The sequence below is a fragment of the Microtus oregoni genome, unplaced genomic scaffold (genome assembly GCF_018167655.1).
Source record: "Microtus oregoni isolate MIOR12 unplaced genomic scaffold, Mior012 000020F_ref0000438, whole genome shotgun sequence".
NCBI classification, from domain to species: Eukaryota; Metazoa; Chordata; class Mammalia; order Rodentia; family Cricetidae; genus Microtus; species Microtus oregoni.
The window spans coordinates 3530846-3546835 of record NW_024543079.1 but is presented as its reverse complement, the minus strand read 5'-3'; positions in this window follow the sequence as shown (position 1 = coordinate 3546835).

Below are 15990 nucleotides of genomic sequence, written 5' to 3'. Positions count from 1 at the left end.
AGTCTCCAGGGATCAACAGCCCTGGGAAGGGGAGCTGAGGAACTGAGGCCCTAGGGGCAAAGAAGCAGGAGCTGGGGTACCACTAGGGCACCCCTCTGCTTCTCATCGAGTCTGTCTCTTCCTCTCTCCCTTCTTTCCCTCCCTCCCTCCCTTCCTTCCTTCTTTCCTTTCTTCCTCTTCCCTTCTTTCCCTTCTCCTCTTCCCTCCCCTCCATTTCCTCTCCTCTCTTATCTCTTTTCCTCCCTCCCTCCATCTTTCCTCTCGCCCTTCCTTCTATCTCCCTTCTTCCTCATTAGGCTGTAAACCATGGTGATTTTTCTCTGTTATTCACTGGCGTACCTGGAGACAGGGCTCAGCATGCAGCCCTCCATAAATATTCACCGAGTGGGAGGTGCCCATTCCCTTCGTGTCAGGGTCAGTCTCAGACGAGCCTGGTGCAAAGGTGCAGAAATGCAGGTCACCTCACTGGTAGGGCTCACGTGCAAGGTGCAGTCCAATTCTCAAGCCCGAGAGGGAGCGGAATCTAAAGCACTGTGTGAAGATGCCTTGTTGCTCTGGGCCTGGCATCTAATCAATGTGCTTTAATCTTGGAGCAGGCACTCGTCATCTGAAGTATTGAACACGCAGCCCAGCATTTCTGCCCAGGGGATTCTGCAGAGCCTGGGGCCTTGAGGGCAAAGGTGGACAGCTGTACAGCCAGGCCACAGCACAACCTGCTGAATTAATGTCTCCCGAGCCAGCCAGTTACATTTGCAAGTCCATGGTGGTTTGGATGAGAATGGCCCCCAGAGACTCCTGCCTTTGAGTGCTTGGTCCAGTTGGTAGAACTATTTGGGAAGGATGGGGCAGTGGGGCCTTCTTGGAAGAGGTGTGTCACTGAGGGTGGTGGGCTTGTGGTTTCAAAAGTCCACTCCAAGCTGAGTGTGGTGGCGTGCACCTTTAATTCCAGCACTCGGGAGGCAGAGGCAGGTGGATGTTTGTGAGTTCGAGGTCAGCCTGGTCTACAAAGTGAGTCTCAGGACAGCCAGGGCTACACAGAGAAAGTCCACTCCAGTCCAGTTAGTTTTCTCTGCTCCTGCTTGTGGAGCAAGTGTGTGCGCTCAGCTACTGCTCCAGGGCCACGCCTGCCTGCCCGCTGCCTGCAGCCCCCCGTATGGTCATGGATTTTAAATCTCTGCAACTATAAGCTCCCAATAAACTCTTTCTTCTATAAGCTGCCTTGATCATGGTGTCCCGTCACAGCAGCAGAAAAGTGACAAGACAGGGTCCCTGGATTCCCACAGGGTCAAGACCTAGTATTCCATTATGCAGATGAAGAACAGAGAGGTTTCTATTTTTTTCCAAGGCCACACAGGACTGACTTTAACCCAGTGTATCCTGGATCACCCCAGACTGCAAACCCCACTGTGGGAAACTACAGGACTGCAGGTCACATGGTCCGTGATGTGCAGTGGGAACGGTCCTGGGGACTTGTGACACTTTCAGGAATCCAAAAAATGTTGTGGTTGTTTTGAAAACCAGAGGGGAATGGCCTGGATATCTGGGACATCCTGCAAATGCTATGGCCAGCACAGAAACCCTGTCCACAGAGTAGGAAGAAAGTCCAGTTCAGCACGACCTTAGTTAGCAGGTGTTGGTTCAAACTTCTAGAATCTGACACTGTACAGTTTATTTTAGACCTGTTTAAGCACAGCACAATTGTGGAAAGTAGGTTTTTCTATCCCATGTGCACAGTAAAGTTTAAGGCGACTACATCAGAACTCTTTTGCAAAGAGCATGTGACCTACACCCTGAAGCTGGGTTTATAGATTAAGGACCTAGGATCTGGTGTGGTCTTGATCACTCAGAGAGTGTAGAGGTCAGCAGGCTCTATAGTACATGTGTGTATAGTACATGTGTGTATAGTACATGTGCGTATAGTACATGTGCGTATAGTACATGTGCGTATAGTACATGTGCGAATAATACATGTGTATAGTACATGTGTGTATAGTACATGTGTGTATCGTACATGTGTGTATAGTACATGTGTGTATGGCACATGTGTTATGGTACATGTGTGTATAGTACATGTGTGTATGGCACATGTGTGTATGACACATGGGTGTATAGTACATGTGTGTATAGTACATGTGTGTATGGCGCATGTGTGTATGGTACACGTGTATATGGTACACGTGTGTATAGTACATGTGTGTATAGTACACGTGTGTATAGTACATGTGTGCGGTACATGTGTGTATAGTACATGTGTATAGTACATGGGTGCATAGTACACGTGTGTATAGTACACATGTGTATAGTACATGTGTGTATGGTATATGTGTGTATAGTACATGTGTGTATAGTACATGTGTATATAATACACGTGTTTATAGTACATGTGTGTATGGTATATGTGTATATAGTACAGGTGTGTATAGTACATGTGTGTATAGTACATGTGGGTATAGTACATGTGTTTTAGTACATGTGTTTTAGTACATGTGTGTATGGCACATGCGTTTATAGTACATGTGTGTATGGTACATGAGTGTATAGTGCAAGTGTGTATAGTGCATGTGTGTATAGTGCATGTGTGTATGGCACATGTGTGTATAGTGCATGTGTGTATGGTACATGTGTGTATAGTATGTGTGTGTATAGTACATGTGTGTATAGTACATGTGTATATAATACATGTGTGTATAATACATGTGTGTATAGTGCATGTGGGTATAGTACATGTGTTTTAGTACATGTGTTTTAGTACATGTGTGTATGGCACATGCGTTTATAGTACATGTGTGTATGGTACATGAGTGTATAGTACATGTGTGTATAGTGCATGTGTGTATAGTGCATGTGTGTATAGTGCATGTGTGTATAGTGCATGTGTGTATAGTGCATGTGTGTATAGTATGTGTGTGTATAGTGCATGTGTGTATAGTACATGTGCATGACATCTCCTCTCAGGATGGGTTCCATTGCCGAGAAACAAAGCTCAAAGGTCTACAGAGGGAAAGTCTGGGATAAACACAGTATTCTGGGGGATTTGGGTGTGACCTGGCCTTACAGATAACTTTGACCTTTAGGCTATTAACAGCATCCACTTAGAGCTGTCTGGGTGAAAAACAGGTTTAAATCCCTTTCACCGAAGAGACAAGCCTACATACTTAACATTCCTGGTTTCCCTGGTGCTTACTGGTGAGCACAAAGACCTCGTGCCCTCTGCAAGGATAGAACTGCTTCCACCCAGGCAGTTCCAGGAGCCTGTGGAAATGGAGGAAGTGGGACTAGGCATTGGCCTGGGACAAAGGAGCACAGCCAGGAAGACCTTAGGGCTCTAATTCTAGCCATCACAGGGAGAGGGGACCACATGAAATTAGTCACCACGACCCAAGGCCTTAAAGCAATGCAGGGTCCTAGATCTGTGCTTCTGCTCAGAGGACTTCAAGACAACGGAGGACAAGGCCCTCTGTCCCCAGTTTCAGCCTTACTCCAGGATTTGGCTGTGCAGCTTGAATCTTGTCTAGGTTGCAATAGAGATTCAATAAGCTACTTAGCAAAAGTATTCCCTGTACAGTAAGTATAAAGTTAATGGGGTCCTGGTCTTAGAGTTTAGAGACCCGGGAGCAGACTTTAAGAACAATTTCAGGGCAAGAAATGAGGCTGTGAACGAAGGGGACTGTGCCCAAGATCAAGGGGGCAGAGAGCTTGGGAGACAGTGCCTGGCACTCCCAACTTTAGGGCCAGTGAGGACGAGACAGTAGAATCCAGGCAGCGGGACTTTGTCAACCAGAGAGTGAAGGGTAGGATAAAGCTGGAGGTCAGCACCAGGCTCACCCGTGTGGATGGGCAGGTGGCCTAATCGGTAACTCAGAGCAGCCTGCCCTAATTGGTAACTCAGAGCAGCCTGTCCTAATCGGTAACTCAGAGCAGCCTGTCGTGAGTCCGTGAGAGTGTGGCTGGAACTCTTCCTCTCCCCCTCCCTCTTTTCCTCCTCCCCCTCCCTCTTCTCCCCTCCCCCTTCCTTCCCTCCTCTCCCCTCCCCTCCCTCCTCTTCCCCTCCTTCCTCTCCCCCCTCACCTCCCTCCAGTCCCAGGCTGAGCTACAGGCTAATGCTCCCTCAAAAGAAGCTGAACTGCTGTTTTTGAAATTAAACTACCAAGATGAAGAACAGAAGAACCCTGAACTCACGAGCACCACCCCGTCCTGTCAGCTCCAAATCACAGTGTGGGACACCCCCACCCGTTCCAATGTTACAAAACAGAACCCCTAAATTCTCAGACCAACAGAGATAGACCTACGGGAATGTTTGATGCCTCCCACAGTGTATGTGTTAGTTTTATTTCTGATTTATGGGCCGGGCTGAGAATTTCTAATGTCCAATGTGTGTGTTTTTACTGTGTTGGATGGCGTACCCTCGTCACCAGGAGCCCTGGGATTTTCTACCATCTTAGGGGTGTTGGAATTCAATTTCATTACTTTTAAATATTTACAAAGCTTTAAAGTTTTATCTTGGCTTTTCTGGCCTATGGTTACATTGTATGTTCTATCTGTGACTGTCTGATGCCAAGCCTTCGGGAAGGGCAAGGGGAGCCCCCAAAGGCAGCCCTAGCCCATGGGGGTGTGAGCAGCATACTGCTAGCCTTGGAGATACTGCATCCAACAGGGATCCAGAGGAACCAAATGGGATCAGGCCAGGAGAACGAGTGAGGCCTCCATGGCAGAGGCAGGGTGGAACCTTCCAGAGAAGCCGGTGAGGTCACTCCCCACAGGGCAGGCTCCACTCCAAAGGTGCTTCACGGTGTAGTTTTCTCCCTGTCTCTACAGACTTAGGCACAGCGAAGAGGTGAGGATGGAGGCTGGGAGACAACGTGAAGGCCTCTGCAAAGGGCAAGGGAGGAGGGGGGAGGAGAGGAGGGTAGAAGAAGGGGAGGGCTCCCCTAGACAAGCAGCAGGTCCTGATTCTGCAGAGCCAGCTGGCAGTCAACAGATACCTTTGAAGCAACCCCCTGGGACCTGTGCTGTCGGAGGAGACCCTCTTCCTGCAAGGACCAGGTGCATGCATATTCAGGCATGTGGGAGCAGACAGATGTGGCAGGCTGCACGTTGATAGTTTATTCAGTCAGTCAGGATTTACCGGACACTCGTCAGGCAGACGCTGAGCAAGCCAGGCATCGTGCGCTGGAATGGAGGAAACCTACCAGTCACGTGGTGTTGAGCAGTCAGCACGGAAGGCTGGGCACAACACTGACAGGAAGGTATGGAGGGTTCTGAGAGAGTGACAGTGAAGGACACAACTGCCCAGTCACCTCCAGACATTTCAGTCCCCCCCCCCCCCCTTCCTCAGAGTGGCAGCCACCAACCTGACCTCTCCCCGGGGGTCCATCTGCCCAGTTCTGGTTCTCCTGCCCCAACTTGCCCCAACCTGCCCCAAACTGTCTTGGTCTTTTTTGGCTACACACCATCTACCTCAAGGTGGGCAGAGCCGCAAGGGAGGGACTAGGGAGAGAGCTATCTGCAGAGGGAGCTCTCTGAGGCAGGTACAGAGACTCCGGGACAGGACAGAGTTTTGTTAATGGTGTTGTGAACACTGTCTCTGAGCATGGCCGACATTACCATCTTCATAGGGAGCACTAGGCCTGCAAACAAGAGATCCTCAAGACCCAGGCCTGTCAACAAAGAAAGGGTTCAGGAGCGTCATCCAACCCTCACCTGAGATTCCAGCTATGCCCTCCTGGACTTACCTGCAGTTGCCTGTTAGCTGTACACAACCCTGCCCCCAGAAGCCCGTGGTCTTGTAGTCTCAGGAGACGATGTAGTATAAACAGTATGGACCGTTAGGAGGGGACTTCATCTATGACATTATGGGGAAGCTATGGGGAAGATGCATCCAGGCTGGGGTGAGATTTTTTTGGTGCTGTGCTTTTTTGGGGTACTCCATACTCCCATAACCTCTCATTGATTGATATTTATGTAAGTAAACCCAGCAAACTCATTGGTTCTCCAAATTGGATATTGGTTTAATCATTACTTTGGTTGGCCATATGGAATGAGTGAACATTTGTTTGTGTCTCCCCAGGAAAAGTTCACATGACAGGAGGGCAGAAAGGCCACAGCATGGTCAGCTCCCCCACAAATGTCTTCTTTTATACGTTGCCTTGGTCTCTTCACAGCAATAGAAGAGCAAACCTCCACGGATGAGTGCAGTCCTCACCCCTCATCAAGGGAACTACAGAAACATGACAGCCAATTCAAACACAGAGTTGTGAAACCCAGACCCAGCTGATCCATCTACAAGGTAACCTGCACCTTAGGCTCTGAACACTGTGGAAGAGGGGGTGATGAGAATGTCAGGGCCGGAGGAACAGGAGTTGGCTGTGAGTCTGTCTGCTGGAAATGTTAGAGAAGATCCACCCGTAAAGTCTCACCAGCATGACTGCCTAAATGTGACCTGGACAAGGACGACACATTGGGATGACATCCCAGGCCTCAACCCTGCAGAGAAAACTACAGAAAACCGGGAATGCGGAGAGTGGGAGAAACAGTCTTCCCCAAGGAAGAGCACACCATTAATATTCAATACCAAATGGTCAGCCCTAAAAACATACATACAGCTAACATTATACCGATTGAGCAGGTTGCATTTATGTATTTAGGAATATATATTATATTATATGTATATAGATATTATATATACATATATATGTATATGTAACAACAACTAAGAAAAAGAGGTTGTGAATTTGGAGGGAGGGAGGAAGAGAGAGAGAGAGGGAGAGGGAGAAATCGTGTATCTACTGTGACCTTGAGCCTCTTTAGGTCTGGTCAGCCCCAGGAAAGACCTACCAAGCCCCTGATGGGGAGACAGCAAGCAGTGCACTCCCCTTTCTCACCCTGTGTGTTAGGAGGAAACACTCTGGGCTACAGAAACTATAGGTGCCACTTCCTCCCTGTGCACCCTGAACCTAGCCTGGTCCAGTTGCTCTCGGTGGCACCCAACAGATGAAGGCTCTAGACGTCACATCCTCTCCCAAGACTGGACTGGAAAATTCCCCATCATCATGTCCTGTCGGGGAGAGGGTCGGGGCAAAGTGACAGAGTGGAAGCAGTGGCCCTCGAACCCTCCCGCTCTCCAGTTGCCCGGCCCCTGGTGCACAGGGTAGGGTCTCACCAGGCTCACTGCTGCCAGTGCAGCGAGGTTACACCAGAGCATCCCAGTCAAGCTACAAGGGAGCAGTTGGGACAAGAAGCAGCCTGAAACCAGTGCACTTCCAACAGCTGACAGCAAAAAGGACCAGTTCTCCCCTCCAGGATCCGCCTGTCACAGCAGGAGCCAGACAAGGGTCAAGAGAAAAACACCTGCTTTGCTTATGGTAAAGTAACAGAAAGAGAAGGGGGGGGGGGCGTAGTGTGGGGGACACAGCCCAGGGGCCATCTCTTTTCTCCATGGACAGACGAGTCCACAACAGCTCCAAGAGGCCAATATCCATGTCTATCCCCAGAGTTCTTGGTTCTGAGATGTGCTGAGCTCAGAGCCCCCTGGGGAGGGGCTGCTTACAGATGGAGACAGAGACCCCAGACCACCCTCAGAGTCCCTGCCAGCCACCTTCTCTGTGGCTGTGCCTCCCTGGGGTGGGATGCAGGGCTCACACGTAGCTCTCAGCACAAAGCACTCCAGAGCAGATGGTGCCCCAGACCTCGTCAGGTCCCGCCTGCCTTTCATGTGACAATGGGGGTCTGGCCAGGCAGATGCCCATCACATCTCTTCCCCGGATACTGTGACCTGAGGTCATATCCACACCTGGCAGCCGGAGCAGCTGTGGTCGAACAGCCTTTGCTGTCACCTCCCAGTCCGTGCCTCTGTTCCCAGCCTGCCATCCTCCCAGGGCGGCAGGAGGAAAGACAGTATGTGGGTGTCCATTATGCATTCCATATTCATGGGACACCCCAGCAACATGGGGGGGGGGAGAGTGGGGAGGGGTGCTGGACTCAGAAGAAATAGCTCACAGGCCCTGTTCCTTGGGGCCTCACCTGTCTCAGGGTCTCACATGCCCAAGAGCTCTTGGCTCCTCCTTGTAACCAGTCACTGTCACGGGCTTTTGTCCTCCACATACCAATCACCTCTTAATATAACACCGCCCATCCCCCACTAGAAAGGCATCAACTCCAGCAGGAGGTCAAGGGCACCTGCTGTGCCCCACCCTCCTAGTGCACCACACCTGGCTCACAGTTGGTGGTCAGTCAATGTTTACTGCACCATTGCGTGACCTAGAAACAAAGGGGCTAAGGGCAGGGCAGCTGGGGTAGACAAGCAGAACTTCCAGGAAAAAAAAAGGTTGGGACTTAAGGTCCTGAAGGGGCCAAAGCTGGGTGGAAGAAAATTCCAGAAGCATACAGGATTTCATAACCAGGGCCCAGAACACACCTAAAGTGCCGTCTTGACTTTTGAGCCCAGCAAATGCTCAGATCTTAGGCCATTTGACAACAGCCTTTTGAAAATTAACTCGATGTTTTATTCATCCTTAAATTCTTTAAAGTTGCAAATCAAACAGTCACTGGTGCTTGGCTGGCTTCCGCTCGGGCTCTTGTGCTGCAAAGAACTGTGCTCTCCTGCATACCAAGAAGACCTCTCTGCGTCCCAGGAAAATGAATCTCTTTTGGTGTTCATTGTGCTAATTGCATCCACTGCGGAGGCAGAGCAAACATCTTTCCCTCCTGATTTGCATTATGCAAAACCTTAATCTCCCCAAGTATCCTAAAGCCCTGTGAATGATTCACAGCCTTCCAATGCCTGGAACAGCACAGCCCGATCTGCTCGTCCATATAAATTAGATTTACCGGGGAAATAAAGGCGGCTCGATACTATAAACTATTGGGAATGATGACCCCCCAAGTGTGGATGCCCCATAAATTTATGTCTTGGGGGGACAGTGAGACTGCTGATCACACACATATTGCTAGATTTATCTCTTTGGGGTTGTTATCGACATGAAGAGGATAGTAGATTGCCATTGGGAGCCCCTGTGCTGTCTGGGAGAGGGGCTGGCCCTCCCTGAACTGGCAAAAAGTGGCTTAAAGAAAGCCACCTCGAGACAAGAGTTCACAAGCACAGGGCTACGGGTTGAAGCAAGAGCAGGTGTCAGACTGATTTTGAAACCAACTCTGTTCAGTCTGTGACACTGAGTAGGTGACTTCCCCTTCCCCCACTTTTGTTCCCTCAAGTCCTGTCGGGGATAACAAAATCTCGGAAAGACTGGGAGCTAAAGGCAGCCCTAGAATGGGATCTTTGTTGGGCATCTCCAGTGTGTCAGGTCCCTGGCCTCGCTCTAGAAATCAGTGAGAACCAAGCTTTTCTGGGCCCCAGACTTCCATGTGCTCAGAAAGCTGACTGGATTGGCTCTGCCGGCGACATCTTCCATGGTGGTGGCTGGGGCGGGGGATGGTAACATTAGCCAACACTGTGACTGTGACGGTGTGCAGGTGCCCAGGCCCTTTTGACAAGCCATCCCAGATGCTCGAGCCTGTTAGTGCCCTAAGCATGTTGCCCTGGTGACCAGAAGCTTTGTGCTGGATTCGGATGTTGGGCATCAGATTGTGACTTCTGTTATTATTGTCGTATGACCATTGCACAGATGTGAAAGCTGAGTCCTATCCTAGAATCTAAGTCTGCAAGACATCCCAACAGACATTCAGTCCTCATCTCTGGTCCCCTAGAGTAGGACTGAGCAGGGAAAAGGTGGTTGATGCCTCTCAGATCCCTACCTCTCTGCCACGGCATCTGAGCACCACAGCTGAGAGCCACGGCAGCTGAGAGCCACGGCAGCTGAGAGCCACGGCAGCTGAGAGCCACGGCAGCTGAGAGCCACGGCAGCTGAGAGCCACAGCGGTGAGCCCAGGCTCCCTGGCCCCAGGACATGATTCCTGGTGAACTCAAGCCAGGGACTCTTCACCTTGTCTGACCCCACCACCTCCCAGAGAAGTGTACTTAACAACTCTCCACTGCCCTGAATTGAAAGCCTTAAATAATTAACCTGTAGCGTGGCACACCCACTTAAAAGCTCATCAGGGTGCCCTAAGTGGATCACAAGAAGGAAATAAAAGGACAATCATTTGCAGTGAAATACCTCGTCTTTCAATATGCAAATAAGCAGTAACAGACCCGGGGTCCTTAGGCCCTGCTGACCCTGGTAGTAAGTTCCAAATGAAGAGAAGTCAGAAAGTCAGGCATGGCTTGACACCCAAGGAAGGAAAACGAAGGTGGCCTTTGAGTATAAAATAGCATTCTCAGCACTAGAAAGATGGCTCAGTGGATAGAGGCACCTGCTGCCAAGTCTGACAACATGAAGTTTGAGCTTGGGACCCTCACGGTGGAATGAGAGAACCATCTCCTCCAAGTTGTCCTTTGGACTCCACATGGCAGACACGTATATACACACATGCACACGAGCGTGCGCGCGCGCGCACACACACACACACACCATGCATATATTTCTAACTCATCTCCAAGATCTGACAGAGTCTATTTTCTCTGCAAACCCTAGGAACGGCACCTGTGTGGCAGCAGGCGCTCTGAGAGGTGTCTGATTTGCACACAGTGGTTATTGGAGAGGGAGCAAGGTGGCTGGAGCTGGGGAACAACCCCACTGGGGTTTGCGCTCATCCGTGGATCTGAAAACCACCTGACTTGGGCCAGACAGCTCTCCTGGATGAGCCACAAGCACTTCTGTGTGTGAAGGCCAATGTCCTTCTGACTTAGCTACTCATTCTAGAATTTTCTTTTCCAAGAATATCCCCTCCATGACAGGTAGGCCCTTGCTCATTTCCATAATCCACACAGTGTACTGGGTCAAGCCCTGGCACTCACAAAGTAACAGACATGGGGGCATCACAGGTCTGTGTGTGTGTGATGTGTAACAGTCTCAAATACAGAGGTGACTTGTCCAAAGTCAGACTCAGGGGAGGCAACTGAGCAGATGTCACCAACCTTGTGCCGCACTCAGGAATGTTAAGAGGATCTCTTGGTTCTTGTCTTCTTGAAGGAAAGAATTTAGTCAGAGACAGATACAATTGGAACAGAAGTCTATGTATCAAAGCAAACACTACAAAGGGACTGGAGGGGGCTGCCCCAGGGTTCACTGTTACAGAGGCTAATGATGGTTTCATGAATATTTATGAAGTGGGTGGCATATTCATGGAGTAAGGTGACCCTTGGACAGCCATTTTAGGGCATTTCTTTCCGTGTTCCTCTAGAAGAGCCCACAGGGAGGTGTCAAACCCACAACCAGAGTGATAGCATGATGACGTCAGATTTTTGAGGGACATACACCCTTCACTCATACACACTGCACACATGTAGGTCAAGGCCCCGGAGATACGGCTTCTCATATAACAGCCACCTAACGGAGGCTTCGCGGATGTGTAACCACAAAGAGGAAGACATGTCTAACTCCTTACCAACCCAGGATCAAGTACACCCTCCCCTGGATCCAGGGAGACCTAGCTGTCCTGTGATCCCATGCCTCCCCAGGGGGGTCCTGTGCCCTAACTATCCCCACCACCCTCATCACCACCTTATAGTCTCATTATTGGGGTGATGTCCCTGGATTTAAACATTGTTTCCCTGGACACTCCTTATTAAAACCTGCATATCTTGTCTGGGAAGAAGTAATACATATTCATCAGAATAAAGAAATTCTCCCTCAGCTCTCAGATGCGGGAGGCTTTGAGAGAGAAGGGATGCAGGGAGGCAAGTGTTAGCTGTGTCTGCTCATGGGGCCAGAGCGAGCTTTCTATTCATGTGTGTGTGTGTGTGTGTGTGTATGTGGTGTGCATCTGTTTATATGAGGGTATGTGCATATGAGTGTAGTAAACACACGTGTTTGAGTACTTGTTACATGTCTATGCACATGCAGATGCGTGTGTGCATGTGTGTCTGTGTGCGTGTGGAGGCCAGAAATCAGTGTGAAGCATCTAGCTTTATCATTTTCTACTTTACTTTTTGAGACATGAGGCTAGGTCACTGAACCTGGAGCTCACCAGTTCAGTCAGGCTGGGACCAGTAAGTTGAGGGGATCCACCAGTCTTCCCGGGGTTAAAGCACATGTGTTTTGTTTGGGGGGGGGGTTGTTGTTGTTTCTACAGCGGTGCTGGGGGTTCACATGGGATCCTTGTGCTTGTGTGGCCATCTGGGTCATCTCCCCACCCATCATTCATCCCCTCGGTGGGCTGGACACTGCTTTGTTCTGGCCCTGGTGGAGTTGACCTTTGTCCTAGCTTCATTCATCTGTCGCTCTGATCAAATGTCCTGACTGTAAGTAACTTAGGGGAGAGAAGGTTTATGTCAGCTCACAATCCCAGGGGATCCTCTCCATCACTGTGGGGACGTCAGGATGGCGGGAGCTTGAGACAGCAGTCATACCACATCCAGAATCAGAGACCTCACACCTCCGAGGCCAAGGGATACTGAGGAGCTGGAGTGAAAGCAGTGCAGACAGGAACATGCACAGGTGCCCAGGATGCAGCCATGAGTGTGCATGTGCACACATGAGCACACACACAGGTTCACTATACACTTACACACGTGTCCCCATTGAAGCCATTATTCACTAACTGCTGCGATGAGCACAGAGCTCCCCTCTTCCTGCAGCAGATAGAATCTTCTGGAGTTGCTGTATAAACAGAACACAATTCCCACTAATCACAAGAGGCAAGTTTTCTTTCCTTCTCTCAAAGGAAAGGCACTTGATGTCACCCCTGGCTCAGGAGATCTGGAAGAAGCAGCTGGAAGGCATGGGGCTTCCAAGTTGTCCTGGGGAATCCCGTGCTCTAGAATAGATGGCAAAGTAGCCAGTGCCACCCTGTGCATGACAGGGCAGAAACCAGCTCCCACGTGCCACCCTGTGCATGGCAGGGCAGAAGCCAGCTGCCACATGCCACCCTGGGCATGACAGGGCAGAAACCAGCTGCCACGTGCCACCCTGGGCATGGCAGAGCAGAAACCAGCTGCCACATGCCACCCTGGGCATGACAGGGCAGAAACCAGCTGCCATGTGCCACCCTGGGCATGACAGAGCAGAAACCAGCTGCCACATGCCACCCTGGGCATGACAGAGCAGAAACCAGCTGCCACGTGCCACCCTGGGCATGACAGAGCAGAAGCCAACTGTGGCAGAAGCATGTTGAGCCCGTGACATTTTCAGTCCCTCGACTGGGTCTAGGCTTGTTGAAAGTCAGAGCTCCTCTCAGAATCCACCTCCTTTCTCGGGTGGCCAGATCCTTGACTTCTATGCAGCCAGTCAAGAGCAAGGGTAGAACTTGAACCCAGGACCATCTACTTCACATCAGTCTCAAACCCAGGTCATCACATTCAGCATGAGGGTGCCACATGGGGAGGGTAGCCACATCCCATAACTGTGATCCTGAGTGCCCATGCTGAGGGGAGGTGATACCCTCTGGCCCTGGTTCTATGTGGTCCAGAACATTCCAGCTCCTGTGTTCTCAGCCTGACCTCCTCCATACTTTTTGGCCTAAGTGCAGCAGACCCTAGGCGAAGCAAACCCACGGATCCACCTCCAGTGGGATCAGCGGCCTTGCTGTGCTTTCCTGGGGGCTCCAGGTAGAGAGCAGATAATCAGCTCTACTTATAAATACCTGTAAGACCTCCCCAGGGCCAGGCCTGCCCACACGGGCCTCCTTCTCCCACGTTAGTTACCTCTGACCGATCCCTGCAGCGACAGGATGCACCTCCAGCCCTGATGAAGGATCATCCGTCACAGCATCCCCAAGGCAGTCACCCAAGCTGTGCCTGTCACATGACTCCTCCTCCAGCCTACACCAGCCCCAAAGGAGAGAGCTGCAGAAGTTCCCTGGCACAGCATTTCATTGGTCAAAGTGGTTTGATCTCCACCATTCACTGACAAAGGGGCAGGACCCTGTGACTGGCTTCGGTCTCTGGGAGACCACTGTGCGACTTTGGGAGTCCCCGAGCAAACCGCGGATGTGGAGATGGATGAGATGGCTCTTGCTATCTGGGACACCCTGGAAGGAGCCATCCACTCTGGGGGATGGCCTCCCCCGCCCCCGCCATCTCAGGGAAATACCCCCACAGACCCACTCAAAGGCAATCTCTTAGCTGATCACAGATCCAATCAAGTTGATCCTAAGATTAAAAATTCACTCATCCTGGGAAGTGTGCAAGGCAGAGTTCACAAAAACAAAGGCACTTTCTTCTCTTTTTCTCCTCCTCCTCCTTCTCTTCCTTCTCATCCTCCTCTTCTTTTTGTAGTTTTTTGAGTCAGGGTTTCTCTGTGTAACAGTCTTGGCTTTCCTAGAACTTGTTCCGTAGACCAGGCTGGCCTCGAACTCAGAGATCCGCCTGCCTCTACCTCATAAGTGTTGGGATTAAATGCGTGCGCCAGCACACCCAGCAACAAAGACACTTTCTTTTGCAAAGAGACCCATTCAATTCTTTCTTCCCCCATTTTCCTCTCCACTGGTTCTGGTTTAAGAACTAAAGTCAGAAAAAAAAAAAAAAGAACTAAAGTCAGGTTCTCCCATAGCACATCTAGAAGACAGTCCATGAAACCCAGCGGTGTGGGTGCCTCCCCCCTGCCATATGCAATGTCCTCTGACTTGGAGCAGCACCAGGTACTTATGAACGTGCCATTCAAGCTCACGTGACCATCTGCTGAGCCCATTTTTCTCCTCTGTGGGGTGGGGCTTCACAGGGGTGGCAGGTGTCCTTCAAGCCACTAAGCAGCATACCTGTACAGTGTCTCTGGATGGTTCTGAATGTCACAACTTGTCTTTCAAAGAAACCGGGCCAGGTGGGCTGACTAGAGAGTGAGAAATTCCCTCTGAGGGACTGGCTGGGTCTCTCACCACAGGTGGAGGACAAGAGCAGAGAGAGGCAGGGACATACTGAGTCACATGCCACATGGGGAATCTCTACCTTCAAGTCACTCCTGAACACTCCCCTACCACCACCGCAATGCCTGCCTCTAACTGTGGAGCTGTCCAGGAACTCCTCTGAAGACAGCCTGGCCCACACCGCCACCTGGTGGTCACAGTTCTAAGTGAGTGGGGGGGCAGTTGAGAAAGACAGTAAACATGGGTTAGCTGTCGTATCCCTCACAAGCAGCTCTATGGTGTACCAACGTCCTTGTGTTATAGATACAAATGGAAGAAAGACAAAAGGCAAGGAGAGAAGAAAGGAAAGAACAGGAAAACAGAATCGTACCAAAGACCCACCACGGGACAAAGAAAACCTGAAAAGGTGGGCGGGCAGCAGGTTGGGGTAGAACAGGACAAAAATGATGAGAGAGACAGAGACAGAGAGAGACAAAGGCCCCAAAGGGGGTAAAATGTAGAGAAACCAGTGGGGGGGGGGAATGCTTCTATGGAGTTAGCCAGGCAGCAGGTCTCCTTGTCCAAACATTGGCTACACCTGCACCTTCAGGCAGGTGCTATCCCCAATGTGGGTGCCCAGGGTCAGGCTCTGTATCCCTAGGAAGGACCCCCACCAGGCAACCGCAACCTCTGGGTATTCCACGGTCCCTGGCGCCCCCTGCTGGACAGGCTGGGCTCTCCAGGCCTTCAGAAAGTTACTTCAGGGCCAGGCTGTTCTGAGAGGGTGGTGTGGTGTCTCCATTGCTTAAAAAAAAAAAAAAAAAGAGAGAGAGAGAGGCAGTGACAGCAGTGACATCCCTCTCGGTAAGCACAGGGGATGCCAGGTCAGAGGGCCAGGTGAAAGAGTTGACAGTCACAAGACAGGCCCTCCCAGCCTGCTGACAACCCCACCAAAGCGAACCCCAGACCGCGGCACCCGGTCATGTCAAGCTATGCAACTGATGTTCCCGGCTCTTCCCACCAGATACAGGAATGAATGCGACAGGCTCAAAGTTACAGACACGCTGCCTCTGGTCTCCGTCTCACTTCTGGGGACCTTCTGTCTGCAAATCCCCGGGCCGGACTCCTGTGTACACCGCAGACTCCCTGGCAACT